The 26,116-nt window shown below is 41.1% G+C and overlaps 1 protein-coding gene and 1 pseudogene across 1 annotated transcript in view; both read right to left on the bottom strand.

Moving 5' to 3' along the window:
* NRG3 (neuregulin 3) overlaps positions 1–26,116 on the bottom strand; it is a 1,022,346-nt gene that overhangs the window by 883,802 nt on the left and 112,428 nt on the right. The window lies entirely within an intron of this gene.
* Positions 2,057–2,176, bottom strand: LOC133389804 (5S ribosomal RNA; annotated as a pseudogene).

Below are 26,116 nucleotides of genomic sequence, written 5' to 3'. Positions count from 1 at the left end.
ATCAGACTCCGATTCACTGGTATATTTTTCTCTAATATGTTCAATAAGAAACTTCAGTCTAGAATGCTTCATGGGTCAGCTTACAGGTTACACAAGATTCTGCATATCTACACAGCATATTCAGTCATTCCTACTCAAAGCTAAGTTGTTGTAGCAGCAATTAGACATGCCCCCTAAGACTCTTAAAAGGAAGCCTACTTCTGTGAGGAAGGTGTCACAGAATGGGAACGGGAATGCATGCATGTGTGAACTAGCACTCCTCCTAGATGGGAAAGTGGGGGCCAACTGAGCCTGCCGACACAGTTGTCTGCATGTCTGGGGCAACGGGGGTGGTGACATCTCATAGAGATCCTCCTCCTCTAGAGGAGGTGTGTGCAGCAGCAGTGACTTGGGAGAAGGAGTGTGGAAGGGAGGAGAAGGGATGGGCTCCTATCAGCCAGCATTATCTCTGTTGTAATTGGAGTTCTGGGGAAGGAGCTGTCACTGTCAAAAGTACTGAAGCCTACTGTCTCAGAACTTCCTGGTTGCAACCTACTAGAACCACTCTGTAAGGGTAAGTAGTGTGTAGGTTCAGTCAGTAGGATTTATGATACGAAAAGCAGAGCTTTCTCAGGTGCAAGAGTTATGTTACAAATGGGTAAATCCCATTGCTTTTTCAGAACTGGGAGGTTTCAGTCCAGCCCCAGAAGGGCAAGGAGAGGCCTCCATTACAAAGGTTTAAAAATCCCACATAAGTGTCAAAGCTTTTGCCATGTATGTATCATATTATGGCTACATCTGTTTTATCTCCTTGGCTTAATCAGCTCCATCCTGCCATCTCCCATATTGCTTGCTAAAAGTCAAACATGCCTTGAGCATGGGAACGGGTTCAGCATGCATATTAATATAAAATCTTCCACTTCACCTCCTCCTTCCATTGATAACTAGATGGAAAGAATCCCAAAGTTTCCCCTTCAATGGCACCCATTAATTCTTTAAACATTCTAATTAAAGATCTGATGAAATATAGGGAGTGGAAACACAACTATGGTTTTTATTGTAATTGCTAAACTCAAGAGATAGGGATAAAAAGAGCTAGAAGCCAATAAATTTGAGGAATCATTGCTCTAAGGCAGCCTTCTCCAACTTTGTGGCCTCTGAATGTTTTGAACTACATCTCCCACAATCTATCATACTGGGCAACATCTGGAGGGCAAATGGGGAAGCCTCCTCACAGGAGTTTAGAAGAGAAATCTTGTGCATTCTACACTTTCCAGCTGCCCTTTTCCCCCACTTGTTGCTGCAAGGCTCCTTGACCTCTAAACACTTTGCTTTCAAGCCATGTAGGCTAATGATAGGTATGTCTCTAAAACCTTCCTATCTCCCCAGCTAGGCTAACTAATATTCTGTTCTGTCTCTCACTAATAACCAAATTTAATTTGGCTCTAGGGAGACTGGAAGGATTTCTGTACCCTTCCAAACACTGAACACTAGGATAGCAAGTGGCTTTTAACTTCCCTTCTTCTAGTATGCGAGAATAATACTAATGGCATCACCAAGTGTTCCTTCTTCTGATATTCAATAATAAAGGCCCTCCACAATGCTTAAAGTGCTGAATCCTTTTCCTGAACCATTTGAGATTTGTCTCCCCACCGCTTCTCTTCTTATTGCAGCCCAACCCATTATACATACCCTCGACCATCGCTCCTTTTGCTGCAAATCTCTCCCCATTTGCAGCAATCTCCAATTTATTTGCACCCCAAGACATGCTCCAAACCTCTCTACCCAAACTGCATCAGGAACCTACTCATTTACCCAATCACTGCTCTAAAATCCTCCAACCCGACTTCACTTCTGTCCATTTCCCCTATGGCTTCCCCTTATCCATATTAGGCTATATACGCAGTTGATTGCGCAGTGCATGTTTTGCTTTTCCTTTGCTTTTCCTTGTTGTTGCCATATGCCTTCAAGTCGATTACAACTTATGGCAACCCTATGAATCTTTTTTTTGATATATATTCATAGGGTTTTCATGGTAAGAGGTATTCAGAGGTGATTTACCACTGCCTTTCCTCTAAGCCTACGGCACCCAGTATTCCCAGGTGGTCTTCCATCCTCAGTTCTAACCAGGCCTGACCCTGCTTAGCTTCCGAGATCAGATGGGATTGGGCATGTTCAGGGTAGTATGGCTGTAGCCTGTGTTTCCTAAACCACTTTTATTCATATTTAGGTCAAATCCACACCGCATCCACAAATCTACATTTAAAGCACTGTTGTAACACTTTAACAGTCATGGAGAATCCTGGGAACTGTGGTTTGTTAAGGGTGCTGACCTCACAGAGCTACAATTCCCAGCACCCTGTGCAACCAGAGTTCTCAACAATTTACATCGCCTCTCCATTTACATTTTTGAAGGCTAGATGAGGCTGCCTATTATAGGAATCACTGCACTGGGAATGTTCTTCTCTAAATTAGGAGACAGACTCAGAACAGTGGTTTATGCAAAAACACAAGGAGTTGGTTCCTTGGAAGGCAAATAATTGTTCCTCTTCCATGCTAAAAGGAGAGCTTAGTCTGGTCATGCAACAGAGAAGTATGCTTCCAATTCAAGGGGAAAAGTTAGAACTTTGTGAAACACTGGCCTATATTGTAGAAGGGGAATTTACATATTGCTAGGATTTGATCTGTTACTTAGATTACTGTGAATTTTGGATTATCAAATTTATTCCATTATTCTACTCATGCAAATACAATTATATGCAGTCCTGTCCCGGCATGCATTTTCAAATCAAGATATAATTGTTTCAGAGTGGGATACTTCTTTGGAAGTGAACTGCAGTCAGATACAAATGCCCAAGCACAAAGTACACATATGTCACAGTTCCCCATGAACAATCCATAGCTTCTCCTAAAAATAGCTAAAGAATAAAGAATGAGTGCCAACCAGGAAATAATCAGGGCCCTGTGTAGAAACGGCTATCTCTACCTGAGCATGGTCTCATATATTAAGATTTCTCTGCTATCTGCTCCAGGAAATGAAATGTCTTGGAATAAGCAACTTTAAGGTCCAACATGAAAAGGTCACTGTTCAGCAGTTGTTCTTCCATTTGTTACAAAGTTGCTCCTTGATAGCACATTCACTTCTTTGCAACAATGCAGTCATCCCCACCCTGCCCCTCTACGCACACAAATGGAAGGGTCAGTTGTCTCATTACCTGAAACAAAAACCCAAGCGCAACTGGCATTGTGAGAGCTCTTAATAACAGGAGAGAAACAATGCAGCAGAGAGAAGGGCATGAGAAACAAGGGAGTCTCACTCATTATTTCTAACACTTGCTGAAATCCAATCAGTTGGGTCAATAATCAGGGGACCTTGAAAAGACAAACCAGATCATTGTTAGAATGTAATTAATCCAAAAGAGTAGATGCATTTGGTTGTGTCTGAAAAGAAAGAAACTGCATTCCCAACAATGCCTCTCAGAGAGCGACTTATTGGACAAAAGAAAAGGCCATTTATTTTTTGTCCTTTTTTGGTAAGATTTAATTATGCCTTACCCGAAAAACATAACAATACAACATCACAATGTAATTCACTAAAAACAAGATGACAAAATATACCAATTTTTAATCTTGAATAGCAAGGCTGCAATAGTATCCAGTATGCATTGATTACCACTGATTTTATTAATTAAGGTAGCTCTCATTTTGGCAAGACGTCACCAATATGCAGATGACACTCATGTCTCTCATTTTCAACAGTAAATCCAAATGAGGTAGTGGAAATTTTGAACTCATGTTGGGGGATAATTTTGGAAAGGATTAAGGTAACAAACTGACAACCTAGATCAACTGAAATACTGTTGGTTATGGGTTGGGTTCTGATGATTATTCCCCTTGTCATCTCAAGGTTGGACTACCATAAAGCACTCTATGAGGAGCTGTCCTTGAAGACAATCAGGAAACTTAAATTGGAATAGAATACGGCTGTCAGAACTTTATAAGGATCTAACAGCACAGACTATAGCATGGAAGCTTTACGTCAGCTTCACTGGCTGCCATTTTGTTTTCAGGCTCAATTCAAGATCGTGGATTTAGCTTTTAAAACCCTAAAGCCTGGGACCAGAACATCTCTTGAATCACATCCTCCTTTATAATCACATCCTCCCTTGAGAACCATTCAGCCTATGAGATCCTTCATTTTGTTCCCTCCACTGACAGAAGTCTCTTCATGTGGACAAAGGAAAGGGCCATTTCTGTCATGGGGCCCAGAGTATGGAATAATCTGCTCAGAGAGGTACATCTGTCCCACTCTTTGCCCACTTTTAAGTAAGCACAGGGTAAGCCAGTTATGCACTGCCAAAAAGATGACATGCATCACCAAAACAGAGGACTAAAGAGGACAGAGATTTACATGAAACATACGTATGTTTGTTTATATGTAAAAATGCGTATTTAGAAATAATTGCTATAATTTAACTAGATATAAATAAATAAATGTTGTTATTACATTTACATCCCACCTTTTTCCTGAGGTGCTGAAGGTGGCATTCATCCCCCCCCCATTTTATGCTCACCACAACCCTGTGAGATAGGTTAGGTTAAAAGACAATTACTGGTCCAAAGTCACTGAGTTAGCTTCATGGCTGAGTGGGGGATTTGATGCCTGGCCTCCTAGGTCCTAACTAATCTAACCACTACATCATTAGTGTGCTGGCTGGGTTCCAAAAGATCTGGAGGGCACCAGGTTGGCCAAGACTGCAATAGGCTGACTGGCTTGCTATTTTGCATAATACTGGATATTTGCTAAACAGAGACACACAGGAAAGGATACACAATTCACCTCTCCTTCCTAATAGCTAACTGCACTTCTGTTGTGAATCCTTTCCCACTTTGTGTACAATTGGCTTACCTGCACATAATCTTGCAAAAGTCACATATCTTATTGATAGAGCCATGAAAATTCTTTGGAAACCAACGCCCATAACCAGGAAAATTATTAATTAATTTAACTTTTGAACCACACTTCATCCAATCAAAATCCCAGGGTAGCTGACAAAATGTTAACTAATGCAAACACTTTAAACAAGATGAAACAATAAAACAATGAAAATGTTAAGATCAGAACACAATATACACATAGTAAGTGCACTAAGACACTGAGAGATCACCTTCAAATGCCTGGGTGAACACACAGATTTTTGCATGATGTCCGAAGCTCAGTAATGTAGGAGCTATCTACACCCCTAGCAGGAGGAAGTTCTACAGATGGGATGCCACCAAGAGAAAGTGCTATTCCATGTCACCACATAACTGGCTGCACCCATCAGCAAATGAATGAGAAGGGCTACTCCCGCCAATCGCAGGGCTTGGGCCAGGTCATAGAGGGAGAGGTGTTCCTGATGTTATGAGTCCACCCAGTTATACCAGGCAGAACCCTAGGAGCTGTGTTCTGCATTGGCTGAAGTCTCCGGATCATCTTCAAGGGTAGACCGATACAGAGTGCTTTACATATATCTAAACATGACATTATTAAAGCACAGATTGCCATGCCCAGGTTGTCCCATTCCAGGAACGGACAGAGCTTGATATTCACACTCCTTGTCACTGAACCCACCTGGGCCTCAAGCAACACAGTTTAATCCAGAAGTACCTCAAGATACATACATTTTCCTTCAGGAAAGTACAATTCCATCTAGTACAAACCTTACATCCAATTCCAGGACACGAGAACCATCAACCAACAGTACTTCTGTCTTGTCCAGATTCAGTGTTAGCTTCTTGGCCATCATCCAGCCCACTACTCCCCACTGGCACTGACTCAGCTTCATCTGGTTCTGATGATATGGAGAAATAGAGCTGGGTGTCTGTGGGGATCAGCTGCATTCAAGAGTTTCTGACGGCAGCTAATCCCTGCCAAAGTGGGGTTTTCAGGCATCTTCCTTTGCAGCCCAGCTTGATGTAGCTGGAGATGGGTAGTCCTAGATCCAACACTGAAGTGGCCCCTGAAGAGCAGGGGAGCTCAGGATCCACTCCTGTGGCACACCAACAAAATCCCAGTTCTGCACATCTGGCCCAACACTAGGAACAACCTCTCAAACCCAGTGCCTAGGCAGACTAGCTTATTGGTGATAAAGACATTTTGTGGATGGCAGAAATTATTCACCCCCAGCCCTCTAACATATACTGGTGGTATACTAAGTACCGAGGAGGACACAGCTGGATCAGATCTGTCCTGTCCAGCTCATCCACCCAAGTCTTAGTAACATACATCATGTCAGCTCCCTCATCCATGATCAAGTCATGGATGAGAGCTGTCTTACTATGGGCTGACCTGGTATTCAACAATAGCAACCCCAGAAGGGAGTGCTGGTTGCCATGGCAACCCAAATGCTGTTAAGGGATGGTCAAGAAGATGCCACAATCTTCAAGTGCTATCTTGATCTGCTATGTGCAATGTGCAGGCAGTCCCTCTGAAAAAAATCAGTCATGTATATTCATTGCATATCTAGCTACAATATATTTATAATAAATTCTCTAGCACAAGGGTAGCCAGCATGGTAACCTTCAAATGTGGACAACAACTCCCATCATCCTTGGTCACTGGTCATGCTGGCTGAGGCTGATGGGAATTGTAGTCCAAATCATCTGAAGGGCACTATATTGGTTACCCCTGTTCTAACTCATCACTTTTGCAGTTCATTCTATATGATTTAAGAGGATATAACTTTGTGACTTAAAAGAATGAAACCTAGTAATTTTTTAGCTAAGAAAACTGATAACAGATTTACAGCTGCTTGCAAATTAGAATGCCAGGTCACTTGTAAACCTACCCTGGAGAAACACTCCTAATAATTACATTAATTAATTTAGAGATGCCCAATCTGAAGCTACTATAATTACATGTTACTGTAATTTTTCTGGCTAGGGTTTTTATGGCATTTAGACAGTACTTGTTCTTATCTTACAGGAAGAAAGAGAGACATTCAAGCTGTCTTTTCCACTAACATCAGAGATCTGCTATGTCAGTTAAATTGTAGTATAGTTAAAAGAGGGTACCACTTTAAATTCATTCCAGGACCTTCAGTCCTCCTCTGTAATTAGATCAGCATGCCCTGCATATTAAACAGCAGTCAACAGAACAGTTACTGCCAGGAACAACTATGGCATTAATAGAAAAAAGGCAAAAAACCCACAAACAAACAGTCATTGAGTAGTATATGATGGAATCGTAAAGCAATAGAGATTTTCAGAACCTCAGAATGGTGCTACTGTTTGACAGTGATGGGCACAATACAGAAACAAACTCCACTGAAATCTATGGGACTTAAGCATAGACTTTACTGGTTTCACTGCAATTTAAGCACCTAATGTTGAATCCATGCAAATGACCATTACCCAACTAGTTGCAAATATAGCAGTGTGCAAATTTGCATATCATATTAAAACATACTGCTTCAGAGAAGGGTTATAAGGCTGATTTGTATATTCTGATTTGCCAGGAACTATAATTGCATCTGCACTAGGCCAAAGGATTGGCACAAGCCACAATTCTCTCATAAATCAAAGGCTGTAACCACGGGTTTAAAGTAGGTTTGCAAACTATAGTTATGAAGGAACTAGATATGCATCAATCTTAAAGTAATGTACTCACAATACAAGACCATGGTCAGTAACAGGCAGTGCGTTTTTGGTGTGTTGATTCTCACTGGTATGGAGTATTATTTTTATTTATTAAAGTATATCCCACCCTTCCACTCAAACTAGCCTAGGGCAGCACTGTCACTTCTCTTTTTTTTCCCTTGTCCGTGACAACCAAGCTCATACCCACAGCACGTTTGTCAAGACATGAGTACCGGCACCTCATTTTTTCCAAAAAAAAAAGAGAGAGAAAAACACTGTGCCAGGAAAGGAAGAGTGAGGGGAAAACAGTCCAGAGAGAAGAAGAGGAAAAATGCACTTATAAGGCATGCAAAACATGGGTTGCTGGTGGCCTGTGTTACTCTAACGCTGGGTCTATGTATCAAATAAGGATGTGCATGTTTTAAGATTGCCCGCAATATCAGCTGAAAGGGAAAGGGAACAGTTAGCTGAGGAAACATAAGTAGACTTCCAGCCAGGATCCAGTGAGATTAAAAGCCTGAGAGCTGGGTGTGTGTGGGAATAAACCTGGAAGCAACTCTCAGAAGAGAAGCTGTCTACCTGATCCATTGCCAGGCACTCTGCAATGCAACCCAGGTGAACAGAAACAGAGATGCACCCAGGATATGTCCCTGACTGGTAAGCAGAAACCATGTGAGGTGGAAAGGAAAGATGGAAAGAAAGACACAATATGCTGTGTATGCTCAAGGGGACTTTGCCTTTTCTGTCTATCAAACAGCACACACAAACCTCTATCCCAGTGTGATAGCAAGCCTTTTTAGAAGGAAAAATATGGAGGCAAGTCCCAAAAGCAGTCTGAGAAATGGTAAGGACAATGAGGTGCAAGGCGGTGGTGGTTCTCCTGAACAATATAGAAGCCCAACTGAGCATGTGTAGATTATTGGGCCCACAACACAAATGAACCACCTAGCTATCCCATTGGTATCCTGTACTTCTACAAGAAGAAAGCCTTCTGTTGCCAGCCTCCCAATCTATGCAGACTGTTAGCAAAAGCAGTGGACAGTGTGGTGGTGGGTGCTTAATTGTCCTCCAGACAACTGAGTCGCTGCTGCTTACCAGGAGTGAGGGGGCAAGATGACAGGCAGGTTGGTGACGTGTAAACACACCAGCAGCAGAAGTACCATACTGGCTCTGGTGCTAAATTGTGAACATTTAAGTCTCAAGCTATCATTTGTTCATAGTAATGCACATTCAAGAAGAAGATATTATTACTTCAAAATGTCAGAACTGCCAAAATTAATATTCTTAAATATCCAAAATTTCTGTTCAATTTAATTTCAAACATAACATATCTGTGTGCTTTAGACTTGGTGGCATCCTTATTTTGTTTTTGGAAGGCAGCATGTACACTAATGGCACCAAGTACACTAATTATAAAGAACCCAGCCCACAAGGCAATTTAAGAGGTGACATTCCATTATTTTTCCATTGGCAATTATTGTTACGGAAAGCTTAATTATACTTCAGGGGTATGTCTTTGGGGTTATTTCCCTGTAAAGAGCTTGGTTGTTTGTTATTAAACACACATTTTTTGAATCTGTAGATTTTTTTACAAAACCATCTGCAGTTTAAATTGTGCTTTTTTTTTTCTTTTTTGCTTATCCTGGTGTAAAACACAATCAGAATTTTTTGTTCCACAGACTGCACAACAAAATTGATTAGAAACTATATGACCAAAAATTCAGATTAGATTTCACGAATACAAAGGCTATTTCATTAATGCATTTACATTTCTCCGTTTGGAAACTAATGTGATCATTTAGAAAATGCCAATTTTTGTCTTTCAGCAGAAGATTGCAGGCAATCTACATACTGTCAGCCTTGCATACTGCCATTTTTAAAATCTTCCTAAATCTTCCTTGATTTATTTAATAGCATTTCCCACAGTTTCAGTCTCCTGTAGAGCTTTAAATTATACAATCACCCTCTAATAATAAGAAGCATAGCTAGATATACACAAAACTTATGGAACAGATGTCCTTTGTTTGTTGAGAGCAAACATTTTGAAAGGCAAAGGGAGAAGTATGCTTTAAGATCCTTCTACTTAATAAAGCAGAACGTTATATATATATATTTCAAGAGAAGCAGAGATCATCTTTACGATGGGCTTTACTTATGTTCTCCCATACTCCCCTCCTGGTTCTTTGACCTATTCACTCTGGTTACCTCCTCAACTCCTGACCTGACTGCAGCAGCCCATGTGGTGAGGTGAAGCCATGGAGCCACCCTCCCAACACTGCCATTGCTGTTTACCTGGATGGGAATGGAACAGGGCATGGGGGTGGAGAGGTTGAGACTGCATGTCATACTGGTGGGAGCACTGGATTGGCTCCACTGGTACACCTGCACAGCCCTAACTTTGGTGCTGCTCTGTCCCACTCCCATTCCATCCAAGCAAGCTACAGCAACACCAGTGTCAGAAGAGTGGGTGTGGCCCATCACATAGGCCACTACTGCCCTGGTTTTGCTTCTTTAAAAACAGGCCATCCAGACAACATTGATATTATGTTGTCATAAATTATATGCCTGCTAGTGCTCCCCTGCCAAAGCATAACGGAAATCAATTTTCTCTTCTATCTGGATCTACTTTCAGTTTCAGATAAAAGCTGGAAGGGAAACAAGTTACATATGGGGCATTTGCAGAAGAGAATCAACAGGCAGGGGAAGGGTTAAGTACACCTTCCCACACATGCCAATTATTTGCAAGTGCCTTTCCAGCACCTACATTAACATTATGAAAAAATATGGGGTTGAAACCATGAATTTTCCTTGCAACACATAGGCCACCCTCAAAACGGAAGGCAAAATATCACAAGGCTTAATTTTGATTTTTTTTAAATCAAACTCACTCCGGCATGCTTGGATAAATGTAATTGTTGTCATTCATTTTTACACATCCTGGACATTGCACACTGCAGAGTATGTCCTTGAGCAATAGGTTTTATATTTTGGAAATATGATTATCACATATAGTTGATTGCAAGCATCTTAGAAATGTGAAGGGCAAATTTAAGCTTACACAGAGAATGTTCTTTATACGCACAGCCTCATACTTGGCATTGCTCAGGAATGCTAAAAAACAATCAGTGCAGTTTTTAGATCAGTGGTTAAAACCAGTGCAGGGTTCAGTCCACCATCTTGATTCAAAACAGTATCCAACTGTACCCAAAAATAGATTAAAACCTACTCCTTGATCTCAGGAACCATCATCCGATTTTGTTGATTAACCATAAGACTGGGAATGAGAAAGGGGGAAAATACTAAGTTTATACATAGCTTTTTGCCACTCTTCCCAAAGGAGCCCAGCCCACATATAACTTGACTATTACTGAAAAGCAGGCTTCCCCAACCTAGTACCCTCATGATGTTTTAGACTACAACTCCCCACATTCTTTATCATGGGCCATGCTGAGTGGGGCTGATGGGAACTATAGTCCAGCAACATTTGGAGGACACCGTATTGGGGAAGGCTGTTGGAAACCCTGCATTTAGATTTTCCAATTGGTATCAGTTTAGCCACAGTTAACAGTAACTGGAAGAATCACTCAACATCCCATCAACAACAATCTATCCCATCATGCATAGCAGCTGTGAAAATGGCAAACTCCATTCTAAGGATTAGTAGGAAAGGGATCTAAAATTAGCCTGCCAATATAATAATGCCTTTATATAAATCTATAATATGACCACCCTTGGAATACTGTGCATAGTCCTGGTTGTCACACCTCCAAAGGATAGGGTTGCCACATCTCTGGTTTTCACCTGGAGATTCTGGATTTTGGGGTCCTCTCCGAGTCTCCAGGTGAGTCACCTTAATCTCCAGACTCTCAGTTTCTACATGCCTGGGTAGGCTTGCCTAAACAAAACATGTTTTAGCAGGTGCTAAAAAGGGTACAATGAAGGCACCTGCCTAATGTCAATAGGCAGAGAGTTCCAAAGCATTGGTGCTGCCACACTAAAGGACTGATTTATTACAAGAACAGAACAAGTACTATGTAGCACCCATAACATGGAAACCACACCTTGAACTTGGCCTGGTAGCAAATTGGCAACCAGTGCAGATTTCAGACCAAAGGTATTATGTGCTGATAGGGTCTCACTCATGTAAGCAATTGTGCCACAGCATTCTGCACTAACTGCAGCCCCAGATCAGATTGTGCTGCATGGGGATTTCTGTGACTTCACTGACTGGATGCCAGGATTTTTTTAGTTTTGGTTTTTGGTTATTAATCCTGACTGGTTGTGGGATGCTGTTTTTTCTGCCTTACTCATAGTAATCTTGTGGTTGGTATGGTATTGCATTTAGGAAATCATCACTGTCTTGTTTTTCTATTTGCATTTCATTTACCATTAACCTCACTCCCTTGCATTCATAGAAGCAATGTGGTTCCATGCACTCAGCGCAGCCCCCTTCAACCCACTGATGGTGCATCTTGTTGGTTGTATGAGTTTGTTTCTTGCCCAATAGTGGCAAAAGAGAATTCACATACTGTGGCAGCAATTTCTGTTGTCCCAAGCTGCTGCCTATGTATGTTTTCTCTCTGTCAGTTATTACTCACTGGAATTGGGTAGGCTGTCAAAGTGAGTTTATAGCAGCTCACAGGGTAGACAGAAAAGGGTAGAGAATCTTACTCATTTGTCAAACCTCTTTCTGAAGTGAAGGGTCAAATCTATAAAGAAATTTGGAGCAGCCATGTTAAAAGGCAGGGGAAGGGCATTCCAGGCAGGGGGTTGCCAACCCTGCTTGGATATCAACATCTTTGCAGAGGATCCCTAGAGAAGCCTTATCAACAGCACAATCCTAATCATATCTACTCAGAAATAAGTTCTACTGTGCTCTATGGGCCTTAGTAAGTGTGTTTTCATTTGCAGCCTTCAGAGGCATCCACCTTTACTCCTGAGTCCTTCCATCTACACAACATCTACGTAACACTAGGCTCCCTTCTTCCCACAATGGCCTTCTGGTGACTGGTCTGGTCTGAGGGCACTTAAACCCTTTTTGCCAGAAGCAAGTAGACTAGATTAAATGTTCCCTACCCAGGCTCCATCTTTTCGCTAAGATTTCTATCTTAATTTCCAATCAGAGAAATGTTTTTGTTTGAATTGTATGCTCCAAGTAACAGTGGTTGATGCTTAATGTGTCATGCCAAATGACATCACTAGGGTCCACCCCTGGGGCCTCACTAGGGCCCAGCACTGACATCTCAGGGTTTGGGATGCTTCTGACCTGGCAACCTTACCAAATGATATTGTAGGACTGGAAAAGATGCAGAAAGATGGCAACCAAAATGGTCAAGGAGCTACTGCAATTCCCTACAATGAAAAGTTACAAGATTTGGGGCTTTTCATTTTTTGGGGGGGGGAAGGTGAGTAAGGAGGGACTTGAACAAGGTACAAAATTATGCATTGGATGGAGAAAGTGAATGGAAAGAAGTTTTCTCTCCCTCTCAAATAAAACTAGAAGCCACAGTCACCCAATGAAGCTGGCTGGAGGGAGATTCAGGGAAGACAAAAGAAAGTATTTAATGAAAAAAATTGTGGAACTTGCGCCACAAGCTGTAGTGATGGCCATTATCTCGGATGGCTTAAAAAGGGGATTGGCCAAATTACTGGAAGATAAAACTATGGCTATTAGTCACAATGGTTATGCTGCCTCCAGAATCAGAGTGGTTGTTGGGGAACAGCGTGAATGTACTGTTGACCCCGATTATGCATGTGGGCCCAGAAGCATGTAGTGGGAAAGAGGATGCTGGATGAGATAGGCTATTGCTCTGATACAGCAGAGCTGTTCTTAACACAATACTATCTGTTCAGAGAGCAGGCACTACATAAATCACAAAGTCAAGTGCAAGATATATATCCTGCCTTCCTTCCAAACAAAGCTAATCTTTTTTTTGGGGGGGGGCTTAGAAATTCCCACCTCAAAGCATGACTAGCTGCAAGACACTGCACCACTCAGGACTAGCTGATAATTCTGCAGCAGAAATTAGTAATACCAGAAGTAAACAGGGCACAGCCAGACATAGTAATAACACAGCGACTGGTCAGTCCCCAGACATACATCCAAGCCAGGATTAAACCAGGAAAGGATGAAAACAGCAGGGTAGTCATCTGACCACATCCCAGGAAAGATATCTCTACTCTCAGAAAGAAATTTCAGGTCTGGCATGCCAGAAAGCATGCTTTTTTAAGGTCTTTAACGTATCTTCTATGAGACATGACTCTACCCATGTTCCACAGATCTTACTTACCTGCTGGACTGCAATCTGTGGGCCAGACTCAGGCATTTCCATTGCCCAATGCTGGCATTGTTAAAATTAGATACAGTTGTACTGGAAACATCGCAGTTGAGCCTGATTTTAAACAAAAATGTAGCCATGAGGGATTTGAAGAAATTTACAGAATTTATTATTTATTTTATTTATTTATTTTATTTCATTTTTAAACCGCCCATAGCGAATAGCTCTCTGGGCGGTGTACAAAAGATTAAAAGTACAGAAATACAAAATATCACAATAAATAAACTGAAACAAAGAGATTTAAAATTGTAACATTAAACGCTTTAAAATGCCTGGGAGCATAGACAGGTCTTAACCTGGCGCCGAAAAGATAGAAGCGTCGGTGCCAGGCGTATTTCTTCAGGGAGGCTATTCCACAATTCGGGGGCCACTACAGAAAAGGCCCTAGATCGAGTAACTCCATAATAACACCATGGACAGTGGCTCAGGGAGGGCAACAAGCCAGACAGAGTACCATTGTCATTTTTCAGAGGCCCTAACACAGTAAAGCACAGTAAAGCAATTATTTTTGCTGAGAGGGAAGGGAGAAGGGAAAAAACAACAAAGATTACCTTTAGGAATTACCTAAAGATTACTGAGAAAGAGATGCCTCAGATCTCAAACTCAGACAAATAATCCCAGAGTTCGTTTACTAGCCTTTATTTTGCTAAGGCCCCAGAATCTGAACAATCCTTTAAGCTCTAATTTGGCAGCTGGAAAAAAATTAACCAGAAAGCAGCTGTTTGTGAGGATTTTGAAGGCTAATGAGGCTTAGACGAGTGACAGCAAGTTGCACAGGTAAATGTGTGTCCCTGCCACTAGCTGGGTGGTGCTGGTGGAGGAGTGTCAGCTTCACATGGTATTTGATCAAGGACCACAACAAAAGCAAAGGGAGGAGGAATCCTAACAAGCCACTGACAAGTCTTCAAATGCTTAACTTATTGTGATAATCTTCAGACTGAAGCCCCCTGTGAAGAACTGCCAGGTGGTCTGCATTGCCACATCTGTCACAACTCCATTAACAGCTGTCAGTTCTCCCACAATGAAACTTTCTGTAGTCCAGCCTGAGATTCCTCAACGGTCTCTCTTTTTAAAAACTTCTGTGACAGCTTTTACACACACAAAGTGCTCCATATATAAGGATGCTTTCCCCCCCTGCACCATGGACAACTGCTTCCTATGTGATGTTGCTGGGTAGCAGCGGGGTGCCAGTCCTGTGGATTTGGTAATGATATAAAATGCTATAGTCCCAAGGGCCAGTTTTTCTGTGAGGTTGCCCAAGGAAATGTATTTTAATGTTTTGCAAGGTACTCCTTAGGTTTTAGCTGCAGGTATTTGCAGGGGGGGGCTCTACCTCTCCTCTGCCTTCATAAAATCATTTCTACCAAAAGAAAAAAAGAAAGGGGAAAATGTGTGAAATTTGTCTTTTTATTCCTACCTCCGTACACAATGGTAGTGGCATGCCTGAGATGCTTATCTGGAAAAACTTGTCATCTCTGCACAGATCCAAATCTTTACTGTGCATCATATCTACGCTAATATCAGTAGATTCCATATTGCATCAGTTTGTAAGTCTATTTGCCTCCTCCACCCCCCGTTTCTTTTCTCTAGTTTTGGCAATGTTATTATCAAAATTATTGCATGTTCAGATATTTAGCTGCATTGTCAAATCTATGGTTTTCAAGTAAAAGCAGAAAGATGGCATACATTCCTAGTGTCCTCGAGACAGGGACATTGCCATAATAAATGGGCAAGAAGAGCCAGTCAATAGAAAAGGGACAATGGAGGATGAAGCATCCTGGGAGAGAGAAGAGCAAATCTAGGCCTCAGAATTCAGTGAGAAAAGGGGAAAAAACTGAGGAGAGGGGACAAAAATGTAGCAGGCTTGCTAGCACAAGTGCAGAAACAGTAAAAGCATAAGCAATACTGAAACAAGGGTGGGGAAATAGAGGCCCCCACTAATGTAGTTGCAACCTAGGCAATCGTGCAAAATAAATCAGTGTGAAACTGCACAATCTTCCTTCCAGTATAGAATTGGACATGCTTTCTTCCCAATAGTTTTTTTTTAAAGCCAGATAACACCATGGACAGTGGCTCAGGGAGGGCAACAAGCCAGACAGAGTACCATTGTCATTTTTCAGAGGCCCTAACACAGTAAAGCACAGTAAAGCAATTATTTTTGCTGAGAGGGAAGGGAGAAGGGAAAAAACAACAAAGATTGCACGACATAATGTAATAGCAGCTAGTGGCTCCTTGCACAAGAAGCTTCTGAGCAACAGCAGTGTATCTAGAAGACACAACTGAAAGTTCAGCAACAAGGATTACAAGTCCACTGTAATTCTTAGCTTACACTAGCTCTGGTTCTCGGAGATGGCGGTACAGAATTGGGAACCTACTCTGGGCATGTAAATGTCTAGTTATGGCACCAGGTGTAAGAAGTCCTACCAAGATTGGCACAAGTGGTGTGAAGATTCTACCAAATCCAGGAGCTCTGGAATTGGATGTGAAGAATTAGCAGGAAAGAAGTGGAAGAGTAGTAGTGGCATACAATTTTCAGGCACAAGGGTGCCAGAATGCCATTCTTGATTGGCTTTCATTCATTCATGCCCCACTAATTTCTGTCATAATGAAACTTTTGTCAGCTAAAGTATTTAAACTGCCTGTATGGATGTCAGCCGGGGACATTTTGATTTACAGTCTGATCCAGCAATAGCGGCTCAGTTAAATGAAACAGTATTCATTGTTTTCCCCAGTGTTACTGATCTGAAAAACAACAGTATCTGATGTAGAAAGTATCTCTGGAAAATATTGTTGGTTCTGCCAAATATTGGAACATAAGACCTGCTGAGATCCGACATCTCTATCTAAAACTAGAGAACCCCTTGAAGAACATTCTTTATGTTCTGGGGAGCCACCAGTGAAAACTCCACTTTTCACTTCATTAAGATCCCCAAATTGTTTGCACAAAAGCTCTCCATGAAATTCATGAGCAATCCCATTCATCTTGTGGTTTCACTGGGATAACTCACACATGCTCAGTAGAGCAGAAGCTGATGCCTCCATTTGTTTTGTGTCACTCTTTCTAAGAAAAGGCAATGGAACTGGTGGCTTAAGCCATGTTGAGATGGTTTGTAACCATACTTAGCTTTTTTATTGGTATTAAGCTAGCCTGAGATGATGATGATGATGATGATGATTTTATTATGGAACTATATTGTTTTAATTATGACTTTTGTATTTGTGATTACATATATATTGTTTTTTATGTTTTTATTGCTGCTGCTTTGTGAGGGCTTTGTCTTAAAATGTGGTTTAAAAATACTGATATACAACAAATATTCCCATTCTAATACTGGGAAATCTCTTACAACATGGGAAATCTTCTCATATTTGCCCATGAGCAAGAATTGTAGAACTGTATGCGTGACGAGTCATCTTGGTTATCTTTTCGGCGCCTATTGAAGACTTTCCTCTTTCAGCAAGTCTTTTAAGTTGAGACCTTATCCCAGACTGCCTCTGTGCTGGAATTGCTTTTTAATATGATTTAAATGTTTAAAAAACAAACAATATGTTTTTAACCTTTTTCTAAGGATGTCTTGAAAGCTTTTAAAAAATGTTTTTAAAGATTTTTGTTTTAATGTATTTTAAAGTCTGTTTTTATGATGTTTTAAAGAGTTTTCAGTGCTTTTGTTTGCCACCTTGGGCTCCTGCTGGGAGCAAGGGTGGGATATAAATAAATAAATAAGAGTGAACTGGAAAATACATTTTTATGTTATCTTGTGGCAACTCTAGTTTGAATGAAGTTTTGTAGCAATTTGAGGATAAATCTGAGAGACTGGTAGCATCAACTCTGTAGGCTTTTCCATAACCAATCCCATTGCAATGGGGAAGCAGTGACTCAAGCATCAATATGTTGGGGGGCAGGGGGAAGTCTTCAGATACAAGAACTCCAGAATCCATTATCTTGCAGATCCAGAATGTCTATGCTAACTGCACGCATGACAAAATAATGACAATATAGTGAGGCCCTCCTTGAAGAAATCAATTTTAAAAGTGGTTGGAACACAGTTTTACTGTATTCAGTTCTACTCAAGGAAAGCTGCAGGATTTGTTACACCTTGGTTTAGCAAATAAATGTCTTATTCAATTACATTTACCAGATTTTTTCCAGAAGTAAGAGAAAAAAAGGAAGATTTTTCACTCATAACAGAGTTGCATATATTTTCTATTATCTAATGTGAAAAAATTGTCTGTGCAGATCTCTCATCATTGATGCCATATATATGATTTAATTTTGAGTCCTTTATATATTTAAACTCATGCTTTTTTTTAATTCATTCATTACATTTACATCCCACCATTTCTCCCAAAAGAGAGCCCAGGGCAGCAAACAAGTGACAAAGCACTAAAAACATCTTTAAATGAAAGCATCTTAAAAATATCTTACAGTCTGATGACTAGAAGGCCCTTTCCAAAGCAAAAGTTCTGCTCATGAAAGCAAGTCTCTCTCAATATACTCAGTTGTCTCATTAGCTTTCTATCACTTTCAGGTGAAACCTTCAATGTTAAAACATGTAGGAATTTCTTGTGACTACCTGCACTTGGTTTTCCTGAGATTTGGTTTCATCCTGAGATGAAGAGGCAGGGATAGCACTTCAGGGTTGTTGTTTTTTGCTGCTGTTGGGTGAACAGGAATATCTGCTTGTCCACATGCACATTTGCTATTGGCAGGCTGCAGAGTCAAACACACACCAATAATTTCTGTTGAACACTAATGAGAAGGAACATAAGAACTGTCAGGTTTTTTTTAGAAAGGGGGATTTATTTGACTCAGAGCTTGCAATCTTGATTACCCAAACTGTGACATAATAATCTGAACATGTGTGAGGATTTGTAGTTAGTCCTTTGGAACACAGAGCTAATAGCAGCTGCTTATATAACATCCCTTATTTAAAAACAGAAGACTAACCTTCCATGCAGTACAGTGTCTACTGTCTCAGATCACCATTAGGATTTTTTTTTAATTTTCCCATGCTCTCTCATTTATGATCTACACCTCATCATTGTACTGTCAGTTTAACAGGAATTCAATCACATACTGGCAAATTGAGGTTACACAATTAAAGATGAGTTGGTACTCTTGTGCAACAAATCCACTTCAAAAAACAACCACCAGACTTTTGGCTATATGGAGAATGATGGGAAAATGCATTGGAAAGTGTGAAACAATAATTGCTTAATGCAACATTATATAATATTCGTGGAAACAAATCAGAATGAATGTTCAATAAATAGCCACTGTCAATTAACCTCCCCACAAACTTTGTGCAAACAAGCCAAGATGCTCAACAAACAGGTCATCTGGAAGCATCCCAAGTTCATTTGCACTTTGGAAAAGAGCCCCGGTCCTCATTCTACACAATTGTGCCCTACATGTGATCAACGCATGATGAATTGGCAGGGATGTAGTTGTCTAGGGTCATGGGGGATCATAGACCCTTTTTGTTTTGGGAGCAGGGTCCCTGCCAAGTCCCTATGTACAAGACAATCATCATGAAAGGGGAGTGTGTTAGTCTCTGAAAAGAGTCCTTGTCCTTTCCTACTGGCTGGAGTCAATCAAAGTGAAAGGAGCCTCCCCTTTCATGCTGGTTGGCTCCTAGGAATGTCTGTTGTAGTGGAGTGAAACTCGCAGGCGATACAGCTAGCGAGATGAGGGAAAGTGGAAAAGGAGGAAGGACTGTAAAGGGGTGTGGTGTGACTATCATGAAGAGAACCTGCACTTCTGAATCTGCCATGACACTACTGTGAATTGGGGTTAATTCTGAGACTGCTTAAGGTCCATTGTACTACCCGTGACATCACAGGGAGAATAAGCGGGCCACTATTCCTCTTCCCATCCTTCCAAACCCCAATCCCCTTTTCCTGGCTCTGGTAGCATATGAAGTTCCAGCGAGATAGATGTCTGTGGGGTTTTTCTCTGCTGCTGTTACCTGAGATGCACAAATGGGAGGAATGAATTATTCTCCAGCTCAGATTATAATCTAAACCAGAGAAAAACTAACCAGGAGGCGGGGAGTACAAATGGCCAGTTTTGAATACAGTCACATTATTTTATTTATTTATTTAATTATATTTATGCCCCGCCTTTATTTTCATGATAGAAACCCAAGGTGGCTTACATATGGTTCCCAGGTGGTCTCCCATCCAGGCACTGACCAGACCTGAACCTGCTTAGCTTCAGCACGGTGCTGGCCTCATGTGCCTTCAGACCATAGCCTGGGACCAAATTCATTATGCCAAATTCAAATTATGAATCAAATAATTCCACCGTTTGGCAACATTGCTATTTTTTCCAAGTGCACACTGTTTTGCTTTGGGGGAATATGGTGTGGTTTTTATAGACTTCTGCTGTCTGTCTAGAGGCTGGGCCACTCCCCCAGGCTCAAACTTGTGTTGGAAAAGAAACTGCTATCGCAAAATAGCTATCAGTCCCCAAGTGCACTCTCCATAGAAGGAAGCATGCCTAATACTGGCTGCCCCAAGCACTCAGGTAAGTGGGAGCTCTGCACACATTGCACTAGCAACCTAGACAGGCAGTAATGTACCAATACACCCACTTGTCTACAGGCAAAAGAGTTCCATAACAGCAATCTTGTTCTGTGATTAATCACATCACATTCCCAGAAATGCCTCAAATCATAAAGGACACAGGGCCGTGTGAACTCACATTCCATATACTCCATCAAGTCATGTTTACTGCCATAATTCTGTTGTACTCCAGAAAGGAAGCAAGAACTGTTGCCCTGTTTGGCTGCCCATTTTCAAACAAAAAGCATTGTTTGATGCTGCACATTATCAAAACTTTAAAGAGGCGTTCTCCATGACTTGTTCTAATGGGCTGTAGTACTACACTGTACTAGCCACAGATAATCAAGCAACAGAGCACTGTGAATCCCAATGCAACAATTCTGTTTGTTCTTTGCCAGAACTCATTCACTGAACACTGCAGCTGTAAACCTCGATCCAAGTCTTGCAACTGCTAACTTAGATCTTATGCAATACCAGCATAAGCTTCAAAATGTTTCAGAAGTTGAAAGCCAGATATTGAACAGATTTATTGGAAGGATCTCACTACCAGCAGGAAAGGGCAAGTCCTGATATATCTTATTGCCATGGCTCAAAGCAACTATGAAGTATACAACATGTCAGACTCAAAAGGAAGTAGACACACAATATGAATGTTTTTCTTTTAGAAAATGAGAGCATCTTATGTAAGATTCAACACATGATATTCATCACAGCATTTGCTAGAAAAGAAAAATAGTCAAAGCTCATAAGGAAGCTAGAGGGAGTCTTTTCAATTGAAAATCTGAGATGGGCAAATGTTCAAAAACACACATCCCACTTAATCAGTTATACAGTGGCTTTGCCTAGTCAAGTACCATTTGGCTCAAGCTCAACGTTCAAGGGAAAAGATAAGCCTTCAAGTCCCAGCAGTCATGACCAAGGATACAGAGAACTATTTGGATAGGGAGGCCTGTGACCACTACATTTTAAAGTGTTTCTCTTGTCAGGGCCGCAGTGAAGTTGGAAACAGATTGTCCAACCAGCTACCCTGCACTGCCCAGCTGCCTGAGAAACCAAAGAAGAATGGGGGGGGGGAGAAAGAAACAGAGCAACACAAAAAGAGAGACACTAAGGGTGTTTTCACACTGCACTTTATTCTGTTATTCTGACGATTTATTTCCCATTAATTTGCACATTAAATTTGAGGTTTCACATGACATAATGGGTAGCTCCGGAATTCTGGTGGAATGTAGTGGAAGTTTAGCGCTAATTTCCGCAATAAATGATACCAGGAAAATTCCAATAGCAGGCTGGGAACCCGGAAGATTGCAGGAGTTTTGCACTAGCTGCTGCTGCTCACATGACAGCCATCCCAGCATGCAGTGCGTTCCAACCCTTACCAACAGCCCTCCCAGCATGCAGCTTTCGCTCAGCCTGTGCTGCTGCTGCTTGTGCTCAACCAGAGCCTCTGCTGCTGCGCTGCTGCGCCTCTCAGCTGATCATGATCGTGTCTCTTTCAACCCCCCCACGCACCGAAAGAACAGGCCTCAAACCAAAGGTAGATGAAGACCTGCTCATCCGGTGTCGCGTGAGACCGAATGAAGGGGGGGAGAGAAAAACTCTGCTCTGTGTGTGAAAGACTGTTGCGCAAAATGCCGGTATAACAGGTACTGCAGTGTGAAAGGGATTTTTGAAATCCAGAACAAAGTGCTTCCTTTTTAATCCATTAAACTAGCGCTATTAGCCCCATGTGTGAAAGCAGCCTAAGTGATGAGAAGAGGGGACTGAAATAGGGCAAAGAGTCACCTATGGGTGGAGAAAAGCAAACATTCTGAGTACAACAGAGCTGGGCAGGAAATTAGGCCAGATTTACAGACATTCAGTATTGCAGAGGGAGAGAGTAGAACATGCCATGAAATGGAAAGGGGAGTGTTAAAATGACAAAATGTGTTAAACACTGGAGTTAAAATTGTAACAATTGCTCCCAGTAGTTAATAAAGTGATGTAGCCCTCAATAGCATTTGAGTTGTACACTCCTGATTTATTTATTTAAAGCCTTTTACCCTACTGTTTAGCCAAAAAGGCTCCCAAAATAGTTTACATAAGATAAACGATAAACAAAGCAGTCGCTTATTACTAGAGATGGACAATGATTTCTGTTCAGTTCATATTTAAAGCTGAATCTATCAAATTTGCACTTTCCAAAACATTATGAGAACCAAAACACAACCATCCTTTGAAATTCACACATTCAAATGTTGTGATGCAGTTCACCAATCAATGTTTACAAAATGCATTAGAGGAAAATGTGCATTAAAATGAATATATGAGTGAAAATAAGTTGCAAAAATGCATTATATGAGAAATGGTTTGCAAAAATGTGTACATGAATCAAAACTACCTACAAAAAATGTTTATTAGGAAAAATTTGCACTACAATGCTAGAAAATTTGCATGAGGATTTAACAAAAAAATTCACAGATTGCTGCAGAAATGTGGAGAACTGAAATTAAGACTGGAAAAATTAGAAACTGAGAGAACCAAAACTGACGATGTGCCCTACTTGTTATTGTCTAAGGCTGTTATTCTATGCACATTTGAGAGTAAGCCACACTGAACTCTTTGGGACTTCCAAGTAAGCATGAAAAGAGTTCAGCTGCACATCTCCCATTTAACAGCCAGTTATGTGAAAGCAATGGATTATTAAACTCCCCAGATTAGAAGCACATCTTCTGTCTAGTTGAACATTTCCAGAACTAAATACTATTGCTCTGCTGAACATTTCTCCTTATTTTGTTTTCCATTCTCTGAAAATCTGTAAGAATAGAGACAATTTTTGTGCAATTTTCATGGATAAAGTACAGGCTTTTTGTTTTGATTACCTTACTTTTGAAATGGCCAGGATGTGTTTGTGAGTGTCCCTAAGAATAATCTTTTCAGCATTCTGCACTCTGCAGCCTTCTTGAGTGCCTGCATTTCCTGAAAACCTAATAATCTCCTCAGCTGGGCTTTCCTATAAGCACAGAAATGTGGTGAGGCTTCCTACTGTGCATTTGACAGACTTTCTTTTTTAAAGAAGTCTTTTAACTTTTAATGAAATCAGTAAAGTTGTTCCTTTTTAAGATAAAAAGGAAGGACTTTCCTTAAAACAAAATCAGCACCTAGATGGGTTCAGGTGCTTGATAGCCAACCTCCCTGACTTTATGTTCTTCAGTTAAAGCTCAAGGGGAAATATCATGAGGTAACTCCTCCCATGAGGCTTTTTCAGATCATGAAGTCCAGCCAGCTGGGGAGGCTGCAGAACATTAGAGAGATGTTTAATGGGAAGAAGCACACAAGTACTCCCATGGCCACCTTGTAACAAAGAATCAACCTATCACCAAAATTATAGAGAAATTCTAAAGTGCTCTGAGGAAGAAGCAGAAAAAGAAAACTCACTTTTGCAGGGAAAGAAAACTTTTGCAGGGAAAGAAAACTGTTGCAGGGAAAGAAAACGTTTGCAGGGAAAGAGGGTAGGTTTTAGCACCACACTATTAAATACGAATCTTGTGACCTATCTGAGTAATTCCAACAGAAGGAGAGCCTTTCTGACTATACTACCTAGGTATCCTCTGTAGAATAACCAAGGTTACATACAAAGGCACTCTTACCTGCTGTTCCATGGTTACAGTACATCCTTCTGCTGGAAAGTCCTCCAAAGCTACCTTAAGACAGAACTAGACATTCTGCAGCAGACAAGTCCATTCTGGTTACCACCAAACAGCTGGAGAGCAGCAGAGTGATGGCACAATTCTGAGGGGAGACATACCGGGCAGGAGAAAGGTGACTTCTCCACATCCTCCATCTATTGGCTTTTCCTTGCAGGCCAATTCTCTTCCAGCTGTGATGTGGGAAGAGTGTAAGTGGGATTTCCGGGAGGGGAAGGGGCAAACCAAGAAGTCTTAATACTTCTCCAACATCCACAGCTTCACTAGAAATCCTGCCCTCCCATTGTTGGTCAGCAGCAATTCAACAACTACTATAATTACCAGAGCAGCATGAGCTGCCATTCTGTCTTTAGCATTTTTCAATGGGGTTATAAGGTATTTCAGTGCGGACTTGCTCTTAAAGACAAACCTTTGGGGTGGGCATAACATGATGCCTGACATTTTAAAAGGATTTGTTTTCCTGCATTGTCCTTGAGAGCAAGAGCACTAAAATTAGCTATAGCTATAACTGTATATTGTATCATTAATTTATTGATAGCTGGGTCCTTTGGAAGAATTAAACAGGTACCAGCAAAACTGCATTAAGTTTTTTGCTTCTGGTGAAGATTACTTTTCATATGTAGTTGGGATATAATAAAGAGGGATGAGGGAGGTCAATTTTTGCTTAGAATTTATGTTTAGAATAGATGGGGGGACTAGAGAAGTCTTGGGTGAGGATTTAAACCACTGAAATGCAGGAAGTAATGGCTCACACAGTCCCACAGGAGCACTCCAGAAAAACAGGGAAAATCTATAAAATAAATACGTACCCTCTGGCTACACACAAAAAGAGCATATGCAGTATACAGTACATCTGCTCATATAATCCACAGACTTTACATGTTTGGCTCTGCAAGCAGTCTTGTAGAAAAATTAAAATACAGTGGAAATCTGGGGCTATGGAAGGCCTCATCTTTGCACGCTGACACATAAATTCAAACAAGCTGAGTTGTTAATCTGTACACACGGGCAAAACCTATGTAGATGAAGTATTACCAGATGCTCCAATCAAATACAGGATTTCCATGCCTTTAACTTTTGTGTTCAAGAGAGAAGCTTGCCAAATGCAGTTTCTTTCATTACTACAGCGTTAATCAATTTGCACCTGCTGAATTTTCCGGTAACAGTATGCAACCGTGAGCGGACCAAGGCTTGTTGTACACAAAAAGAACAAGATTGAGGCTTTTATGTATGAATGCCTGTTCACAAAATCAAGGAATTTCAGAATGTGTCAGCCATGTCTCCTTAATAATTATTGAAGATCATTTACAGGTCATTGTGGCCACCTCATTCCTTTGAAAATGGTGAAGTCAATCTATAGAGGAACAAGGTGGGGTTATGCAAAAGAAGAAATGGGGTTAACCAGAAAGCGGTTGGTTATGTACTCAGCATCTTCCACTGAATTTAATGGGGCTGATGTAAATGAATGGCAGTTTAGGACTCTTGTGGTCTCACTGAGGAACCTACCCCAGACAATGAGGTCAGCAGGCCAGAAAAAGATTCAGCCCCTTTCCAGTGATGTTCCCTTTACTTCCACCCACATAACCAAAAAGCTACAATGGCATCATTAATTCCTGGGGCAAAAAATAAGCACTTTCACATGGCAGGTTATTGTGAACTCAGCGCTGCTCATACATGCAAATTTTGCACAATCTCCACTTTGTACTGCCTTCATAAAAATACCATCCCATATTGTTTTCCCAGTTTATCCAGATTTACCATTTCCATGGAAAATCCAGTAAGTAACAATCCCACAGAAACAGTAAACCTGGATTAAAGGGGAGAAAGGAATATGGGATGGCATTTTGATGAGGATGTCATGTGGCCACTACAAACAAAACTTGCATGCATGTGCAGCACTGACTCCACAATAAATTGCCATGCATC

The sequence above is a fragment of the Rhineura floridana genome, chromosome 7 (genome assembly GCF_030035675.1).
Source record: "Rhineura floridana isolate rRhiFlo1 chromosome 7, rRhiFlo1.hap2, whole genome shotgun sequence".
In the NCBI taxonomy this organism is placed as follows: Eukaryota; Metazoa; Chordata; class Lepidosauria; order Squamata; family Rhineuridae; genus Rhineura; species Rhineura floridana.
The sequence above is the reverse complement of the archived record's forward strand: the minus strand, read 5'-3'. Positions and strand labels throughout refer to the sequence as shown.